Genomic DNA, 20,379 nt, shown 5'->3' on the forward strand with positions numbered 1-20,379 from the left:
CTGCAGAACCTGAGCTGTTTTCTTCTTCTGCCTTTTTTCTGTTTAATGTATAGGATTGCCCTGACTATGGGATTTCTTTGTCAAAAGCACTGGGGGGTGAGGAGCCATGCAGCCCTTGCCTTGTGAAAGAGCTTTACAGCAAGCTGCTGCCATGTTCTCCTGGACTGGGGACACAAAACTGTCTGCCCAACACCTTTGAGAAACGAGAGGATGTTTCCACATCTCTACCTCCTTTGCATAATCTGTGATATCTGAATTAAGTTTCATGACATATTAACACTTTGAAGCTGAGTTAATATACTGTGTTGCATATAATACATTATGTATGACTTGGGCATCAATTGTGCTGGAGCATCGGCAGCCACAGACTTGAAAATGTCTCTTTCTGTGACAGAAATCCTAAATAATACTGAAACCAAGTTCTGTTGGCATGATTCTCTTTCGTATTCCTTGTCCCATTAGAGGGTCTCTGACTTGCAAAACCACTCATGTTCAAGCCATCCAGGTTCCTCTTCTCTCCTCCATGTGCTTGTCACAGAGTCCCCATTCCACATCTTTGGTATTACAAATATTCCCATGGTGTTGCATGGTTAATTTTAATTTGTAACATCAGAAGTGCTAGGATTATGTTAGCTTTGCTGAGCCTGGGCACTAGGATGGGAAGAGGAACAATGATGAGCATTAACATTTATAACAACGATGTGCTGCAAAGAAAGAAGACAAACCCCACTGTGTTTTTCCCTTCTTGTATATTCACATTTCGTGCTCCCAAAGTGAGCTAAGACAGAGCTTGTTTTGTAGAGTTTGTCTTGTGAACTATTTGTCAGACTACATTGGTCTGACATTGGATACAGTATATACATATATATATAGGCAAATATGCAGTCACGGGTTTATTGCTCTTAATATAACTCATCTTAAGCCTGATTACTTTTGTTTCAAAATTAGACTCTCAGAACATATTAATTATGGACATATCCCCAGACAACATCGCTGTCCATGGGGATTTCTGCCCTTAAGTCTGGTTAGTGTTAATAGGAGCTACCCATGTAAACTCCTAGAGGACCAAAAGAGAAATAATGTTCTGCTAGCTGTGGGTTTTTTGTTTAGGGTATAGAACAATGCTAAAATATTCCAGGAGGGAATTGGTAGAGTGCCTGATGGTGCCAGCCTGAAACCTTTCCTCTCTTTACATAAGTACTGTAAATATTCCTATATACAGGAGCATGTAGAGACAGAATAAGGGGGAAAGGGTTCAAACTGGAAGAATTGAAAGAGAGCAGATTTAGAATAGATTAGATATTAGGGAAAAAATCTTTACTGTGAAGGTGCTGAGGCCCTGGAACAGATTTCCCAGAGAAGGCTGGGATTCCCCACCCCTGGAAGTGTTCAAAGCCAGGTTGGATGGGGCTCTGAGTGACCTGGGATTATGGAAGGTATCCCTGCCCATGGCATGGGGGCTGGAATGAGAGGATATTTAAGGTCCCTTCCAACTTAGGTCATTCTGTGATTCTCTGTGGTGAATTCTGGAACTGATAAAAGCACATAACACTGCTATACACAATATTGTATATTTTAAAGTTTATATATAATGTGATAGTCCTTTTTTGTTTGTTTGGTTGGGGTTCTGTTGTTGTTTTGGTTTTCTAACCTGAATTAGACATTAGGGAATGCCTTTTATTTCTTTCACTGGAAGCACTGGACTGAGGAATGCTCCTATTATATAAATAATGTCTACGTGACCTGATGTTGTATGCCCTAATTATCCACTTGTCATAATTCTACCACCTTGAATTTCTTGGGAAAAGAATAATCTCATTGGAATTAGCAACAGGAACAATTTTCAGACGGAGGGGGTGGCTTGTGCTAGATGCTAGATAAAGTTAGAGATTACTGGGTTTGTGTTGTCTGAGACTTCTGGGCTCTAGTGGAAGCTAAGCATATAATAATTAAAATAGCTTCTTAGTGATGGAGAATTTAGTGCATCTTTTGACAATTCATCTCAGGAGCTAATTATACTTAAAACGTGCTTTTTATCTTCAGATTGAATTTGCAAATATTGGATTCTGTTGTGTGTCTGCCCACTAATTTAGAGTCTTATGAAATATCTTCTTCTTGTCTAGTCCCTTAAAGATTATAATCTTCTCTTTGAAGCAAAACACATTCAGTTCAGTGTCTCACTGGAAGGAGTCTTTTTTTTTTTTTCCCCCGGAACAAAATCATTCTTGTCGCTCTCTTTCCAAGCTTATTTATTTTTATTTATTTATTTATTTAAATTAAAGGTATTGTAGTTTCCCAGAGGCATTCCTGCTTTGTTCCCAGAGACATTATGGTTTCCTGTGCACGTCTGCAGCTGTCCCTAGCTAAGCAAATGGCACAGACCTTCCTGCCTGCCCTCGTGGGGAGAGCTCTGACACCCCTGAGCTGACGGAAAGAGCAGGCAGGTGCCATCCAGAACCCAGCCTAAAGGCTTTTATTGTCTGACACCATCCAGAGGCTGCACCCAGGAATAAAGCAGGATCCCTTCCAAAGGATCGTGCCTATTCTTAGCAGCAGCTAAATCTTATGATCGTGATGGTGGGCCCGTGTGACTGGAGGGCCGTGTTCCAGGGCGGAGGTGAGGAGGAATGCATAATGCCTGCCTCATCTTGGGGGGGCTCCTCAGGGAGGAGAAAGTCACAGCTTGCTGGATAGACAGAGAGAAATAATAAGGTGCAACACAGTTGTAGCTGTGCCAGCTGCTCTGCAGGTCACAGCAGGGCAAAAGTAGTCTTACCCAAAATGTAGTGACAGAATAAAAGTAATTGTGTCATTTTCTGTCAGTCCTCTCCCTGCAAAGTATGCAAGTCAGACTCTGGGACTGGGTGAATGATGATGCTGACAAAGTAGTGCCCTGAAGGTGTTTGTGCGTGAGGAGGGGGTTAAAAAATACATCCAAATGAGAGAAGTCATGGAATTCTCTTAGGGAACAGTGGGAGCTGACCATCCTCATCTGATCGCTCCTGAGTCCAGCTAGCCCAGCTCATGCAAGGGAGTGCTTTGATATCACTTCCCATAGTTCACTCTTTACCCACATGACTTGCTAGACTGGCTGGAAATTTCCTTTTTTGTATCATACTGTTAATGAAAATGAAGGAAAACTGGGTCAGGAGTGTGTGAGGGTGTCTTCCCCCACCACATGGAAGAGAAACAAAAAAGGAAGAGAAAAAAGCTCACCAGAGAGGCATGGAAGGAAATTTGTGTTGAAAAGATGGTAGTGATGAAAAATAGGAAAAGTGTGACTGTGATCCCTCTGTCTGTGGATAATTTATTTCTAACAAGATGTAACAAATATTATACTTCCAAGTATTTGTTTTATTCTAGTTGCAGATGAAGAATTGTTCAGTACACCTTTATTTTCTTAATCTTCTTCTGCTGATCCATATTTTTATGACAACACAGATATAATGGAGCTTTACCAAGATCTTCCAGTACTTTTCTGTCACTTAGTTTTGTTACAGTAAATGCATACAGGAATCTTGAGCTTTTACTGTTGGTACAGAAATGATTAAAGCACCTTAGGTGGCCTCTTTCTTGAGATTTTTATTTGATGTTTAGGTAGGTTTCTGTTCCTGATAAAAGATTTATTTTAGTGAAGAGCAGGGCACAAATGTCTTCTCTTCCAATTTGCTGGGCTATGCGTGTTAGCATATTTTATGATGAAATACACAGAAGCTAAGCACTGACACTGCTCCAAAGTAAAACTGGTAGCAAAAAGCTGTGCAACTATAAAACTCATGACACTGTCATAAAGTATGACTTTTTAGTGTGGATGGGCTGACACTTTTCTACTATTTCATCTTTTTAGCTGATTTATTAAGTGAGGTTGAATGTCGCTGTGGGCTGAATTACCATAGGTATCATCTCAGAAAGTGATCTCTGCAAAGACAGGCCTCGGAACATCGCCTGATTTCTGTATTTAGCTCTGGTTATTAGAACTGATCACTCAGAACAGAGCACACAGCAAATATCCACAGTATTCAGAAGGTGCATAAAGTCTGAAATTGTTTTTTTTTTTTTTTAGCTCTTTAACATTTAATGTAATCCTATCAAGGTGGGTGGTGCGTTTTATTTTCTGGGCGCAGGAAAGTGGGGAAAAAACCCTCACACCCCGCTCTAAAGCCTCATTAACAAAGAACTTTACTCAAGCAGGAGATGTTAATAAGTAATGAAACAAAGGCTCTTTTATGGAGATGAAATGTCCATGTGTCGAAGTACAAAGTTCGTGTTGCAAAGTGCAGCTGCTGCCCTGCTCACAGCCCCAAAGCCTGGGTTCAAAGTCTGCCAGTTTTCCTGCCATGGAGCTGACCGGGGCAAGGTCCGGCCGAGGTTCAGAGGTCAGTGGCTGGAACCTTGCTGGTCCCGTGGCCCTGCTGTCGGGGTAAGCAACTTAAGATTATAAGTACAACCAACAAAAACTTCCCCTTCCCTTTTCTGTCGTGTCAGGTTTCATTAAAGAGGGAACTTTTTGGAAGGAGTCGCTGGAGTGTTTAAAAATAATGTGCTGCATAATGGGGTGACCTCACCAAACCCCTGCGAAGGAGCAGAGCTGGAAAATGATGCGTGTGGGAAGTAGTGCCCATGTGCCTTCTCCTTCCTCCTGAGATGTATTTAAATGAGGAAAAATGAACAGCTAATTCTATGTATCCAAAGAGATGGAATAGCTCTTTTTAAAAAAAGAAACAAGAAAGAAAAAAAGCTAGTCCCTGTGTTCCCTTTGTGTCACGGTAACGGTGTTCCACACCACGGGGGTGAAGAGAACTTAATGCGTCTGGATATCCTGCTTTCAAATCCTCCTTTTTCACCTCCTTCAGAGGCTTTTTCCAAGCTAACCCCAACTTTCTTATTCATGAGGGCTGAAAACCCACCTGTGCAGCTTTTTTGATTAGCTGTGGTCATATCAAAGGCTGCTGTACCCAAGCACAGACCCTGAGTGAGAACGGAGACTGACAGCTGAGAGCAAAGGCTGGCACAAACACCCTTGGAGAAATTTATATTTCAGGCAGTGCTGTAGCTGTATTACAGATAGAGAAAAGTTTCCTATCTGTTGCCACATCCTTTGTCATGGAAAGGATGATAAACCGTGGGTGGTAAACCAAGTCATCAGCGCTCAGGGCCCGCAGCATGCCGCAGGTCTGAGCAGGCTGCTGTCATCTCACCTCGCTGAAAGGAACATGCATGTTCAGAAAGCTTTCTCAGACATCAGAAGTCTGCCCCCGTTGTATCGTGGCTGCTATATGTCTGGGTTCAATAAATTTAATTATAGAGAGCCACAATTAAAATCAGGATTCATGGAAGGAGTGTAGTAGCCAAAAACATGAGTTCTGGACCATAAGATTTGTGTGCTTAGAAACAATGATTTTTTTTCCTTCCTGCAAACATTCATGAGTCCACCAAACACCAGAGGAGCCTTCCTCTAGTGGGTTAGTTCTGTGCTTTTCTTATTACTTCAGGTCTGACCTTCCCCTTCTAAGCAATATATTTAAGAAACTAACAAGGACCCTACAGAGAACGCTCCAGACCATGGCTTGTGAGGACTTGGAAGAAAGCACGAGGTACTCAGTGCTTAAAAAGAAGTGGGGGGGTAAAAGGTCAGTCAAGGTCCACAGATCCAAAATAATGTATTATAATGGCTAAGCCCTTCCTGGGAGAATGCTGAGAAAAGAAATAACAGGAACTGCACCTGTGATGTTCCATTCCTGTCCTGGACAATGGAAACTCAGGAATATTAGGGATTTTTTTTTCTCCTACTCTTTGTTGTCTGCATGCAACTGCAGACCAAGTCATTGAGCCATTGTTGGAAGTAGTGACTGTGGCAGAGCACATCCATAATGGGTTCATTTGGTCTGCACTGATGCAAATCCCTGACACAGCAGCAATGGTGAGGAACATTTTATGTTGCTCCCACTGCTGAAGTTCCACCCGAGTCTCTGGCCTCTCTTTGCTAGGCTGATTATCCCTGGCCTTGGAATCTTTGTTTCCTGTGAAACACTGACTCCCCAGCACTTCTGGCAACTGAAAATGCACAAAAGGTGGGGAGAAGATGATAAAGTTAGCAGCTATAAAATGTGTACATTGCTTGCTGCGCTGATAAAAGTCCTTCAGGTGATAGAGCTCTTCTGGGTGGTGACTACAGATTTGAGCCTTGGCTTGCCTCCTCTGAAAAGATGAACCCTGTCAGGCCATTGCTACTCTATGGAGTGGGATTCCTTTATTATTTCTGTTGGCATTGACCACATATTAATAATAATATATTTTCAGGGGAAGGTATAATGGAAGGAAGGAGGAGAGTGCCTATAGCCCCATGGTTGGTGAGGTTTCATGGGCCAGGGCAGAAGGCTGAAGTTCAGGTACATAGTCCAAATCAAGCAAAACAGGAACTGGGACTGGGTTTGCAAGGTAGCAACTATGCTGGCTCCACTGAAGTAGATAGGTGAATATTTGCATCTCCCTCTTGCCTTCCCCTCGCCCCATTTTCATCATAGTCTCGTGTTCCTCTGTCACCTGGCTTCAGTTAGAAAGACAAGAATAAACAGAAAAATTACTTGCAGGTCAATTCTTGTTTTCAGTTTTCTCCTTCTTTACTTTTTCTCTCTTTTTTTCTTCCCCTTTTTGTTTTATTTTAATTTTTTGCCTAGGTGTATCTGCTTTTGTTTAAAGCTGCCTATTTTCTTTCTTAACAGGTAGTTTGAGAATCATCCCACCTGTTGCCTGCCTGAACCAGGAACCAGATCCCAGAGAAGGACTGTGCCATACTAGTTGGTTGCAGATCTACTAGGATCCTAACGTTGAGAGAGATCTAACAGGTAAGTAAAAGTTGGAATTTATTCAAGGTGCCAAGACTCTTAAAAGAGAAGACTGTTATTGCCCCTTCTGGAAAAAAAAGTGTCCAGGAAACAGTGTATGCATGCAAATATGACCTGCAGGATATTTTTTAATCTGGAAAGAATCTGTGCCTGTGAAACGTTTTCTGCTCAGTTTGCACACTCCCCAGTCCCTGTTTCAAACCCCTCCAGGTAAGGCTATCAGAAAAGCTCTCCCATCGAGCTTCCTCCTTCTCATGCAAATACAGGGGTCTTAAGAAAATGCAGGGAGATTTCCTTTGGCAGGAATACTGAAAAATGCCAAACCAGAATAGTCCAAAAGTTATTTTTGTTTCTCATTATTGCTTTGGTTTTGCTCTCCTCTAAAGAACTTTCTTTTCCAAGCGCCTTCTTCATTCAGTCTTGACCACACTGGCTAGGTAGAGCAAGATGTTTGTCTGCAGCTACAGTTTTACTGCTTTATTCTCCTGGGGTAGTTAGGGCAAACTTTCCACCACCCATTGCTTATTCCTGATGTAAGTTGTGTTATATCATCAAGAAGGTGCTTGCAGAGATACTTAGAGTGGTCTCTAAAGCAAATTGACATTGATCATTTGGCGTCGTATTCAGTAAAACTGTTTGCACACTAGGACTTTGCCAATTTTTAAAAAATTCAGATTTGAAATGAAATACAAAGTATCCTAGGTAAATGTTAAAATTAGAAGAGGATTCTGAGTAGCTCACTACTTTATATATTGGTAATGAGGAAATAGTGCACATTAGATGAGTTACACACATTGTTACAAAATTAGAAGGAAAGAGTGGATGAAAATGAAGTTATTTTTATAGGTCTACGTAGATTTACTATGTAAGGACTTTGACAAACTTCTACAAAAGAGTTGCTCAAAAAGTAATGTTTGTTTCCTCATATTCAGGTTTAAGTCTTTCCCTGGCAAGAAGCTCAGGTTTTTGCACTTCAGTCATAGAGCATAGCATGAGCATGTAAAATATTGATTGAAAATAAGCTTTTCTAAGAAAAGAAAAAAGAGTATAATAACCAAATTTGCTTACAACATAGGAATTATGATAGACATCATATAAGATATATGATATGAGAAAGGTTTGAGACTTTATTATGAAAGGACCTTGTTGTTTTCGGTCTTCCTGTCTGACATAAAATTTCATATGAAAATCCAGATTTGTATTGCTTCTGTGTTAAGTGGAGGGCTCTGCGTGATCCCCCTGCTGTGTGTCTGGCTGCTGGTTTGCCACAGTTAAGGGGGGAAATCAGTGGTTTATTGTGAAGATGCTGGTTTTAAATTCAGAGTTGAGATTGTGGTAGAAGCTTTTGGTTTGCTGAACTCTCAGTTCTCAAAAGCAAATCTCAATAAACTGCCACCTATGGTGGAAGTGATTTAAATATTTAATGATGTTTTGACTGGAAAATGAATGAATGTAGAAGGACTTCTAGAGTTAACATTGAATTTATTTCTCGCCGGTGTTACTTTTAGCTTGTTCTTCCCTTCTCTAAATGACTTGCACACTCTGGGAGTGATCCTTTATTCCTGCTCTTGTTCCCCAAGGTGCTCCCTGCCTGACTATCAGCACGGATACGTAGTTTTCATCTGTGGAGAATTTTTCTAACTTTCTAGTCATAACTGAAAATTTATGTGCTCGGTTCAACTCGACGAATCGCATGACAAATCTGCAGCAAGGCAGACGCCATCGGGGAGACAGAGAGGCTGCCTGTCTGTCTTGCCAAGTATCTCAGCAATCCTGGGACAGCAGCAGCTCCCTAATGCGACAATGAGCCGTGTTGACTTTTAGATATATACGGGTACAAAGTTCCTGCCGAAGATTTCGCTTCCCCGGCCATCGCCTGACGCAGCCGGGTATCTGCGCCCTGCTGCCGTATCTGCTGGGGAGGGAGAGGGAGGGGAGCACATCAGGGCATTTCTGTGCCTTATCAGCCGTGCTGGTGGGTGCTGTGCTCCTCCAGAGAGGAGCAAGTGTGCTCCTCGCAGACTTCAAGGTGTGTGTGCCTGCGCGTCGCCTATCTTCCACAGTGCTAATTAGCTTTTGCTTGTTTACATTAATTGAACTTATACACATAGGCTGTTTTGAGATACCTATTTTATTTCAAAACTCTGTGCTGTTTTTTATGCTGGGTATATAGCATCACCATGCATTTATTTTCTGTGCTGACAAGCAGATTTGTTTCCTTGTGAGGAGATGAATTGTTTACTTTTCAGACAAAATACGAACATACTCTTTGGAATTGTATTATAGCATGAACTGGACTATTTGAGAGACTGGTAGGTACACAAACAACAGGTGCTCAAATTTATTGCTACAGCTAAAGTAGCATTTGCTGAAATATACATTAAGAACTCAGAGAATGCAAGAAGGACTTGAAAATGTGTCCACTTTTTTTTATTCACATCCCATTTCAGCAGCTCATTTTTAAGTAGCAGTGAAATTGTTTGGGCTTATTTGGTTTCAGAAGAAGTGGAGACAAGATAAAATAATTGGTTATCTTCAGTTAGGTGTTAAGATGTACCTTTTTCTTTTTCCAGAAAAGATCCTTAAATTAAAAATAAGCCAGTTGATTTTCTATGGATTTCATCTGAGCCATGAGCTTTAGGTCAATGAGACTTTGATTTCTTTTTTAAAATACCAAATCAATTTATGTGAGGGACAGAGCTTAGCTTTTTATTTCAGTCTCCAGTTTTCTATTCTAAGTGTTTTCTGAATGGGCCCCTGTAGTCTGGAATATTGGTGATGCAGGGCTTGCTTACTCTGACTAGGACCAGTAGCCAGTCACTGCTTGTGCACAAAGCAAAATGAAGCCATGGAAGAGAGGGAAAAAAACTTGGAACAAGAACTTATGAAATTGGCCACTCAGCTTCCTTGTAATATAGTGGTGATGGCAGAAAGATGCTTGAATCTTACAAGGCCTCACATCCCTGTGGAATTCAGCAGGTGCCTCTGGGTGCAGTCATTATACCCAGCTTCTTTAAAGTGGTGTGGATGTTTTCACAAAACTAAGCAGACATCAGCCCCTGATGCACTAACTGCTTCGAAAGGGATAGATGGATTTAGTTGCATTCCTTCACTTTGAATGTCATAAATGTACATTTCACACAAGGAGGATAAAAACAGCCTTGCAATTTAAGCATCTTGTCTCTAATGGTTGGATTTTACTTTTCTCTCTTTATGCCCCCCTTTTTTTCCCTTCTTTGCCATTGATTTTTTTGGCAAGGAGCTAATGTAAAGATGTTTTGATAAACAAATCCTGTATCTCTTAAGCAGCAGGTCAGTGAATCTTCCTTTGAGCAGCAAATCCATTCCAATACTCAGGATTTTAGCCAGGGCCACAGGGCAAAACTCTTACACTGCACAAAAAGAAAAAAAAAAAAAGCCAAGGGACTTTTAATGATCCAGCAGAGATGATAGGACCTTGGCATATGAAAAACCCTGATGTAGTAAATCAAAGCAGGCTGTCTTGAGTGTAGTAATATTTCTATGCTAATAAATTAGTGTCATAAGTGATTTGTCAATAAGATGTAGAATATGCTATGAGGGAAGTCAGACAATATTTTTCTTTCCCACAGAAAAATAGGGTGAGGTCATAGCAAAATCCTCAACATGATTTTTTTCTAAGAAATATGTGGGTGCTCTGACCCACGCCATGATATTTGCATATTTAAATTCTTAATATGCCTGAGATATCCTTGCATACCTAAGCAAGGTAGGTGAAGATGGGCTGAGAGAATTGGGGCCTCTGGAGAAGAGAGGAATCTGGGGACACCTTTCAGTGGCCTTTTAGCACTAAAAGATGACTTATTAGGAAGATGGGGACAGACTTTTTAGCAGGGCTTGTTGCAATAGGACAAGATGTAATGGTTTTAAACTGAAAGAGGGTAAATTGAAACTGAAGATGAGAGAAATTCTGTATGATGAGGGTGGTGAAACACTGCTACAGAATTCCCAGAGAGGTGGTAGATGCCCTATCCCTGGAAGCTGACCATCAAGGTCAGATTGGATGGAGCTCTGAGCAACCTGGCCTCGTTGAAGACGTCCCTGCTCACTGCAGGAGGTTGGACCAGATGACCTCCAACCATTTTACTTTTCTTTTGATCTGATTTGTCTCACCAGGCCCTGTTGCACACAACCTTCCTCCACTGCTGCTTCATGCATCCACAATTACAGGTAGAAATCTAGTCTGACCATTTGGCTCCCCAGTCTCCAGTGATAGTACAAAAACCCTTAGGAATACCCCAGGATTATCAAAACTCTAAGAAACCATATTCTATATCTTTGTTTTAATTCATTCCTGCTTTTAATGGATTTGGAAGTTGCATCTTAGAAAAAAAATAGAAATGTTAATTGGATGTAATTCCTCTGGAACTTGCTGTATTGGCTGCAGCAGAGCTGTAAGCCTTCTATGGATCTACCTAAACAAGTGTGACACTGAAAAAAGAATTTTTGTCTTTCTCAACATCCAGAGAGTTTTGGAAGGTAGAAGTCTGGTTTATTTGCCATGTTTTTCAGGTGAAATTTGGTGATCTGTGATAAGATCTTCTGGAGTAGTAAATCAGGGTCTCTGCAGTTTGGACCCATCAGCCAGAGCACATCAGCCACGGCTCAGGAGCAGGTCCAGGGTGGAACCCTGGTGCATCCTCTCACACATCGCAGTGTATGTTTTCAGAACCACCTCTGCACTCTGCCCAAGTTTCTCCTTGTGGGTTTCTGATTTCAGGTCGTGATTCCTGGGCAGATGCTTATTCCTATCTCTGGCTGCTTACCCTTAGTTTGACTTTCTGGTTCCTGGTTTTTGGCCATGACCATTTGTCTCATTTCCAGTTCTGGACACAGGCCCTAACCTTTGGGCTGGATAGCCCCTGCTCCACTCTGTAATCCTAGACAGCCACCAGGTCATCTGTAGTAGAGAGTACTCTAATTTACTCAATAACAAATAAAATCTAGCAGATAAATTTTGGGGTTTTGTTGGTGTTTTTTTTTTTTAATTTATGACAGCTGCAGCTATTTATTTGAAAACTTCTAGTAGTCTTTTGCTAGTCTTCTACTAGTGTTTTGCTAGATTGTGAAATGTGAGCTTCTGCTTTCCATGAGTTATTGTACTGTGCCTAATAGCCATCCTTTCTTAGGGAGAATATTACCATGTCTGAGCCAGTGGAGGGGGTGAACAGAACTGTTAGCATGTATAAACACTTCAAACTGGTGGCCACAAGTTCAATAAATTACACCAGAAAAGGCAATGGTGTCAGAACTTCCATTTCATTTCTATGGGACGTGTTATAAACATTATTGATGTACTGTATGCATGTTCTGCTTTTTTTTTTGGTGGGAGTTCATAATGTCATTCTAGCACACATGACATAAGAGTGTAAACACACTCAAAATGTGGCCACTCAGACCCATAAGAGTGTCGTGACTGAAACTTGATGAAAATATGAGTTACAAAGTTCACAAAGTATGAAGATGAATTTCCAGAAAGAGGAAGAATTGAAACTTATAATGTGTGTTAATGTTCGGGTGGAAGAAGGGTCAGGCTGCTTTGGCAGGAAAATAAATGGGTAAGGAGTACAAAGCTGAGTAGTAAAATGAACTGAAGTTGATAACTTAACCAGTTACAAGTCATATGGTATAGACAATAATGTGAATCTGAGTGAAAACTGCTTTTATATATGCTATACATGTTACATTGTTTATACATAAAATGGTGTAGCATAGGAATTTACATATATATACACATGTATATACCTATATGTGTGTTTGTGTGTGTTCAACAGAAAATAGAAGTCACAAGATCTGGGTAAAGTTTATTTTATTTTTCCTATCAAAAATTCAAAGATTAAACATTCCATGCTGATGCAATTGTTTTGCTTTGTAATATTTTGATGGAATTAGGTATCTAAAATCCAAGTAATGAGTAATCTGTCCTGTTTCTATGTAAAAATGTGTGACAGTTGCCAATCTAGGGAAAATGGGCTATTTTGCTCCAGCTTAAAGGTAAGTTATATTATATTGTGTTGTTCATGGCTGTTTCATAGAAATGTGAACCTTCCTTAATTTTAGGGCTTAAATCAGGATGCATCAATATGGAAACACTAGGATTAACTTTTTTATTAAATTATAAAAACTGCCTTGATAAACCCATCTCCTCCTGCCCTTTGACAAGAGGAACTGTCCTTTACTAAAGCAGTTTTCCTGTAGATGGATTTTTTACCCTGAAGCAGGCTAGCTCACATAAGGGATACCAAGATATTTATGGGATTTAGCTAACAGTGAATTGAGACTCTTTTTGCTTAGTAGAAGTGGATGGTGGAAGTAGCGAGTTTAGTGCATTGCTTTGGTGTGTTTCTTCCCAATTGAAGCTGTGCATTAATATGGTTTTTCATACTTTTGTTAACGTATCAGCTCAGAAAATGAAATAAAACAAGTACCTCCTTCAATTTGTTTTTCAGTTAAAATCTGTTAATATAAAAGCTACAGCAGAGCAGCAGGGCATAGTTTTTATCTAAACTAACTAGACTTTTTATTTGGTTTAAAGCTCTTTAATGGAACTGCTTGTGAACTCGTATGATATTCACCATGTGTAATGATATCTTTTCTTTTTTTCCTTCCAAATGAATTCAAAATAGAAAGTACTTCCAGTACTTCTTGGTAAGTACCAAGAAGTCACATCCCTTGGTACCACAGAAGTCCTTTCTTCATTAGAGGCAGGTAGTTTCCATTATTCATATTTGGTACCATTTAATTTAAAGTCCCACCATTATTTTAAAAGCAAGATATTAATGAGAGATATTACTGGAGTGCTGTCTTTTAATTTGATATTGTTCGATCCAGCTGTTTTAAAATTTCTAAGAATAAAGCTTCCATTACATATTAGATAAGATTTTATAGGCAAGAACATCTAATTCTTGTCTGGTTTCCCTTGATAGCCAATTGCCTTTCTTAAATCCTCACCATTTACTTCTAGGGTAATCCTTTTGCTTTGCTTGAAATAATTTCTCTGATTCCTTGATATCCATGTATTGCAATTAGTTATATATAGATATATTTTTCATACCACCCCATCCACTTAGCTGGTGAGTAGACAAGTAATGCATACTTAGCACTTTAAATTTTACCTCGTAAATCAATCATTGTGGCTCCAAAATCAGTTCCATTTTTTCTTAAACCGTCATTCAATACAAAGAGTCCATTGTGAGTGTCTGTGAATAATACATTAATTATGTGGTTTAAATTCATAAACAATGTTACACAATTAACTCCATAAAATTGTTCACTTTGAAAATTGTGCAGCTACAATTTCTGTAATAGTAGCTAAAAGACAACAGCACTAAGCCAGGCATTGTCACTGGTAAAGGAGAGGCCTCTTAAATGTGCAATTATGACAGAGAGAAAGTGTATTCCTTGTTACAAATTCATTCCTTTAAGTTCGTTCTCAAAGGTTTTCACCTTGTTTTGTGCTGCTGTGCACTACTGGTGTAAGACATGATTACTTCAGGCAATGGCTTTACTAATATAAAGAAATATTATTCAAGGATTTTTTAAAACTGGATTTTTTAAAAAGAATCTTTTCCATTGTGTTTTATTCTGTCAGGTTGTTAAAATATTTTGCTCTTTTGCCTTTGGCAAACACTTTTTTCTTGGGATGGCATGAATAGCAGGATCTACAAGAAAAGGGAACACAATCCAAAACCATAAGAAAGCATATTTATATGTTGATAATTGTTTATTCTGAGTTTGAAGACTAAACTGAGATCCAGATTCCATAGGCTAGACAGCAGTGAAGGCATTTCTGTTGTATTACAGCATTTAGATAAAGGAGAGAAAGAGTTGAAATAGGCCTTTCACGTCTGGGAAACTGAGGTGGGAGACGTGGTGAAGGAATCTGCCCAGCATTACAGAATTCGGCAGGACAACCAGGAGTGTGAGCTCCTGCCTTCCCATTGAACCAATCCACAAGACTGCATTTATTCTATAATCTGTTTTCATGCCCTTAGCTATTTAATCTTCCCCTCACACCGATTTTTATAAGCATCTCTCCGCAGAGAACTCTGGCGTAAGAGATGTTTCTGCAGATGAACCCTGAGGTTTTACAGTAACGCTGCAAATCATTACATGGGAGGCACCCGGCGTTAAAATGGTGCAAATTCCCATTGGAAGTGACTCATGGAAGGCGGCTTTGCCGTCTCTTCTTGCCTCCCTGCCATGGCTCCCGCTCGGCAGCAGCCGCTCCTTACATAATGTCACATATGTCACATATGTCCCGCCAGATTGCCCGGTCCTGCCGGGGGCAGGGGAGGCTCCACGCTCGGCAGCCCTGCTGCTCTCACGGGGAGGAAAATCCTGCGGAGTCCCGCTTGGGATTTTCCCATCGGGCTGCTGGGGATGGGAGCCTCGGGAGCAGGCTCTGCGCCTCCGCGCTGCCAAGCGCAGGGATGGGGGATGCTGGCAGCATCGCCCGCCTCCCGGGGCCGGGCACTGCTGGGGGATGCTGGCTCTGCTCCCCTTCTCCACAGTGCTGTTCACCTCCCTCAGCTGGCCCCGTGCCTCCCCTGTCCATCTCTCCCACCATTCCTCTCCGACTAACCGGAGAGTTACCAGGATATTCGCACAAGAGGGCTGCGTGGTCAAAATCAGTGTCTCACAGCCGTTCTTACCCTCTGCTGCATAAGAACAAACCGGGGGGAAGTTATCCCATGGCCTAGAGCTGTGGTGGAGAAATACACTCAAATGAAAGCCCAGGCATGGAATGAAAGGATTTGGTACCCTACTCCTCAAAGAGCCAGCAGCTCTTTGGCACGGGATACCAATTACTGCACATGTTACTTGTTTAAATTGAAGACTCCACCACTGTGTGTAAAACTCCAAATCTGCTACAGTTCCAGATTTATAAAACAGCATTATAGGGAATACAGCCCTATTAATTTTACAGTCTAATTTCTGATTAGATTTTACAGCACCTCTGACAAACTGTGTAGATTTTACCCATTAAAAATGATGGCAATCCAGTTCTGTCATTTTAAGTAGAATTAAAGCCAGTATTGCCAAGTATGATAATACCTTATGAAAAAAAAAAAGTGCACCAACACACACACACACATATATATAAATTAAAATAACCCAGCACCACGTTATTTCTCTCTAAGAAAAGGGCCCTTGCCAAGGGAGTGGGGCTGTTACCTGTTAGTGCAGTCAAGAGCCTGTGGGTCTGACAGCTGACATCAACAGAAATTCTCCATTCAGTCTGGGCAGGTTAAGTAATGTTTCCTAGCACAGCTGTGTAATGAGTCTGTTGGTAATTAAAAGAGTCTGCTAGAGCTGGTTAAGGAAAAGCATAAAGTGAAGCACTTTTTTTTTTCTAATAGTTTTGTAGGGAATTAAGATTTGTACAATGCGTATGCTGTGTATTAGAGGAAACGAATTGTTTTTTTAAAGAGGAAAAAGAAGTCCAACGCTGAAACAGTCTGTCCTTGGCTTATTTTAGATGCAAACTTAAATAAACACCCCTAAAACCAAAAATGGGAGTGTTGCAATATGAAAATAAAACTTCCCTTTTCTATATTGTCAGCTTGAAATTTGGGGAAGGGACTTATTCTGATTTGACGCATCGCCAGATTCTGAAACCAGACATAAAATTACATTCTCACTTGGGACCTGACTCTCCATTTGCATTTGTAGATGCAAGGTATGTTTTTAGCCCTGATTTGCTACACTAATCCTGTTGACTCCGCTTGAAAAGAATGGCACGTTTCCCACTAACTTTATTAGTGGCAGGATTGGGCCTTGATGCAATACCTCATGTCACGGCAGCAAAACTTGTTGCCAATAGTCTGTCTCAAGGGAGGAGATTTCCAGTAACTGCTCCCTGAGAACTATTCTAAAAATGCAGCTTTTTTTCTGTCCAGCCATCGGGATAATGATATACTCCATCCCTGAAGAGAGGGGCATTGATGGCACCAGAGGTCCCTGCTGGCTTGTTCACTAAACAGAACTGGCAACTGACTCTGAAGATAAAAGTTCTTGACGTTTTTCCAAGCTGGTGGAATGGAGCTGAGTGACACTTAGAAATAAATAGAGGAGGGAATAGTATGATCTTGAGTGACAGAGGAGCTTTCATGAAGGGTTTTCATGGGGGAAACGTTGGATGTACTGTTCCAGGCTTGAGTCTAGGGGATTTGTTGACAGTTGGATAATGTGCATGTTTGCTACCACTTGTATGGAATGTAGAGGGAAACAAGGGGAAAAGCTCCAAATGAATCTTTAATTCCCACTTAAACAGTTAAACCCAAATACAGTGTATATCTCTTCCTTCCCAATAATTGACTCTACAAATTGCCAATCTCTTTGGAAATCTCTTAGAAGAACATTCTCTCTCCCGACAAGGAAAAGTACTTCATGCAAAACATTTGTCACTTGTCTGTTATCATAATTCATGATCTTATCCTTCATTCTCTTGCTTGTTTAAGCACACAGAAATAGTACTTTTAACCTGAGACTTCAAAGGTAAAAATATTGTGAAGAGGTCTCCATTCTTTTTCTTCTCATCTCTGATCTCAGCCTTTGAACATCAAAGTGGCTCAAAGTTTGGGGTAAGTTCTTAAGGATCCAGTTACAGAAAGAAATCAGTTACATTCACTATAGACCAGAACAAATATTAATATTCAGGAAGAATTTAATTTAATAATTTACAGCAATTAAAACAAGTTGCTGCTTAATCTTTTGCTCAGTACAATGAAGCTCACTCATTCCATTGTATTGATATGAAAAATCCTCAACTTCTGTCAGTCAGAAGTTGCCAGAAAAAAAAAATTCATAACCTAGGAATTACAAAGCAAATAAGAACGTAAAATAAATTCCCCAAACAAAGAATGCCATTTTAATTACAGTATCACACTGTCATGTAAAAGGTTAACTCTTAAAAAATGAGTCTTGTATCCTCAATCTATTACCCCTAAGCAATTCAAATTTTCACATTAATTTTTGTAGGCTGCCATCTAAATTAAATACTTTTCAGCTCTGTCAGTTTTTACATATTCTCATTACAGCCGACATTAGAGCCAAAATATTTTACTCTTCAGTGTGATCTGCATAGGCCCATATTCTTAGCTATAACTTTAGGGGTTCTAAAACTGCTCTTTTCTTTTTAAATGACAGCAGAAATTTTTTGTGCAGAAATTCTTGCTCTTGTAAGGACTTCCTATAAGCAAGTAAGTTCTGCAGTCTGTTGTGAAATTACCTTTGTTGTCAGCACTAGCGAGTTATAAATCCTCTTACTCCCCACCACTGACTTGGAGTTCTGTGTTCTCAACAAAGGTTATAATGACAATATTCTGGTAAGTTTAACTTCTGGTCATTTAAAAGCCAAGTCCTGGGAACAGAACTCTTAACATTTTCTTTTTCTGGTGCACAAGCACCAGGATTCAGGAGCTGAAAAGTGCTTCTGAATCTGCCAGTTGGGATACACCAATACTTTCTGAAATACATACAGGATACAAGCAGAAATCCACCACCCAATGCCCATGCATTTTTATTTTGTTTTTTTTAGTCTGAAGTCAGTGATAAAGCTTCTGTCACCTTAACGTGGTAGAATCAGCCCCCAGACAAATATCTCTTACAATAAGTCAAAGTTCATGAAAACACTTGGTAGTATAAGAGCAGTAATAGCTTAAATAGATTTTGTGGTGTATTGCTGACCACCATGAGGGAACAGCAGGTATGAAACCTGCCTTAGTCTGTACAATACTTGCTCTGGAAACAGCACTTGCTACACAAGATGAAATTTGATAATCGGCCTCCTCGGCGGATCAACAAGCTGGGCATTAAAATAATCTAGCCCAGGGAACATAAAAGCATGAGTGAGCAATAAGCAAAGCACATTTAGTTCAACTAATAATAAGAAGCCTTAATCTTTTGACTGCAACACTGAAAGAAGAGCTTGCAATCATAAAACATACAGGGTTTTTAGCCAATGAGCCTACATTGAATTTTAAAGCTGGGTTAGAAGTTCAAGTGGGTGTGGGTTGATGGCAAGAGCCAGCCATGAACAGCTCAGGGTTTTTCTCTGATTTTAACTGAAGAAAATTGATGCTTGTAGAGGCTTTTATGCTTACCAGCTTGTCAATATGGTAATAGCATCATCTGAAATTGCTGGTTTGGTTGACAATATCTGTGTCCTGTCAGCATAGAAATGAAATCCAGAACGATGCCAATGACCAACACTGCTCGTAGGCTGCTTCAGATTGCTGAGTAAGAACAGGGCCAGAGTGGAACCCTACAGAGCACAAAAAAAAAAAAAAAAAGCTCTGGGAGAAGGACACAAATTACCCTTGAAAATATAATGTAGGTAAATGTTGGATAAATATGATTTAAGCCAATTTAGAACTGTGCCAAATAGGAAGATAAAGCTCCTCAGGCATTCAAGAAGAACATTAAGATCTAGCAAAATGAGAGTAGTTGGTGTATGAAAGCCTGCCTTTAGGAGAAAGTTACATTGCTGCTGTCCAGCTGAAAATTTTAAGTAGTGGAAACCCCACCCAAAATATAGAATCTGCTTCCATAGTCACTGAAGTCAAAAGCGAATCCTTTATGCCTTTTGGTGATGCTGGTTTCTGGGGATGTAAAATAACACAAAAATTCTTGGAGGGATTTTATGTTTTGTGTTGTGTATCAACTTACAACAAACAGAATTTTACTGCATGGTGTGGCACTTCTTGTTTTCTTCTGGATTTGAGCAACTGAATAATACTATTGCTACTCTTTTTTCATTTAGCCCAAAAGGGACAATAAAAAGACAATTAAACCTAATTAAAGGATTACAGGTTCTGCAAAAATTATTTTTTATAAATTTTTGAGAATTTAGGAAAAATTCAGTGTGTTATTTTTATTTTCTGGTATCAGTTTTCTTTCTACTAGAAGCATTCTATCAGGATCAGAAAATACCAGTGAAAATGTTCAGTGATATGTCAGCTTTCAGAGAAGAAAGAATGAAAACTCAGAAGAGAACAGCTGTGCAACCAGAGGAAAAGTATTCTTCTTTGGAGGGTCTGGGACATACAATTTATCCCAAAAACAATAATGATTTTTTTTTAAAGGTGGGGTTTTTGAATATCAAGGTAGGAACTGGAAAAAAAGCTGATGAGTCATAGAAAACAAAATTACATGTCTTTATGTCATGATTTACACTGTGTTTTGCTCATAAATCCAAATACAGCTTATTACTGGAATTGCAGTATATCTCTGATACTGGGAAAGAGAATTTCAGTAAAGAATAGTGAGAATCATAACACAGTAAATTGTTTATGCCTTTTCTTTTTCTTTATAGAAAGGACACGAACAAAATCTATTTACCACTGCAGTAATAACTCTGGAAAGCACATGAAACTATTTGTTTCAAAAATCCAAGAATTTATCTGATTTGTTGTGTCATTTATTAGCTTTCTTTAAGCATCCATATGAGCGACATTTATCAGACAGCGTGAGAGGAAAATTTAAAATTTAA

General features: G+C 39.9%; 1 protein-coding gene across 3 annotated transcripts in view; it reads left to right on the top strand.

Annotated features, from left to right (window-relative positions):
• Positions 1-20,379, top strand: part of NRIP1 (nuclear receptor interacting protein 1) — a 136,104-nt gene that overhangs the window by 35,672 nt on the left and 80,053 nt on the right. For 2 of the 3 annotated variants that reach the window (XM_084226234.1, XM_084226233.1), the window contains one exon: positions 6,723-6,845. The gene's annotated coding sequence lies outside the window, so the exon portion shown is untranslated. Of the gene's footprint in view, positions 1-6,485; positions 6,846-20,379 lie in introns of those variants that run through there. The other variant, XM_084226236.1, reaches the window with a different exon arrangement.

The sequence above is a fragment of the Fringilla coelebs genome, assembly GCF_963513975.1.
Source record: "Fringilla coelebs genome assembly, chromosome: 2".
Classification (NCBI taxonomy): domain Eukaryota; kingdom Metazoa; phylum Chordata; class Aves; order Passeriformes; family Fringillidae; genus Fringilla; species Fringilla coelebs.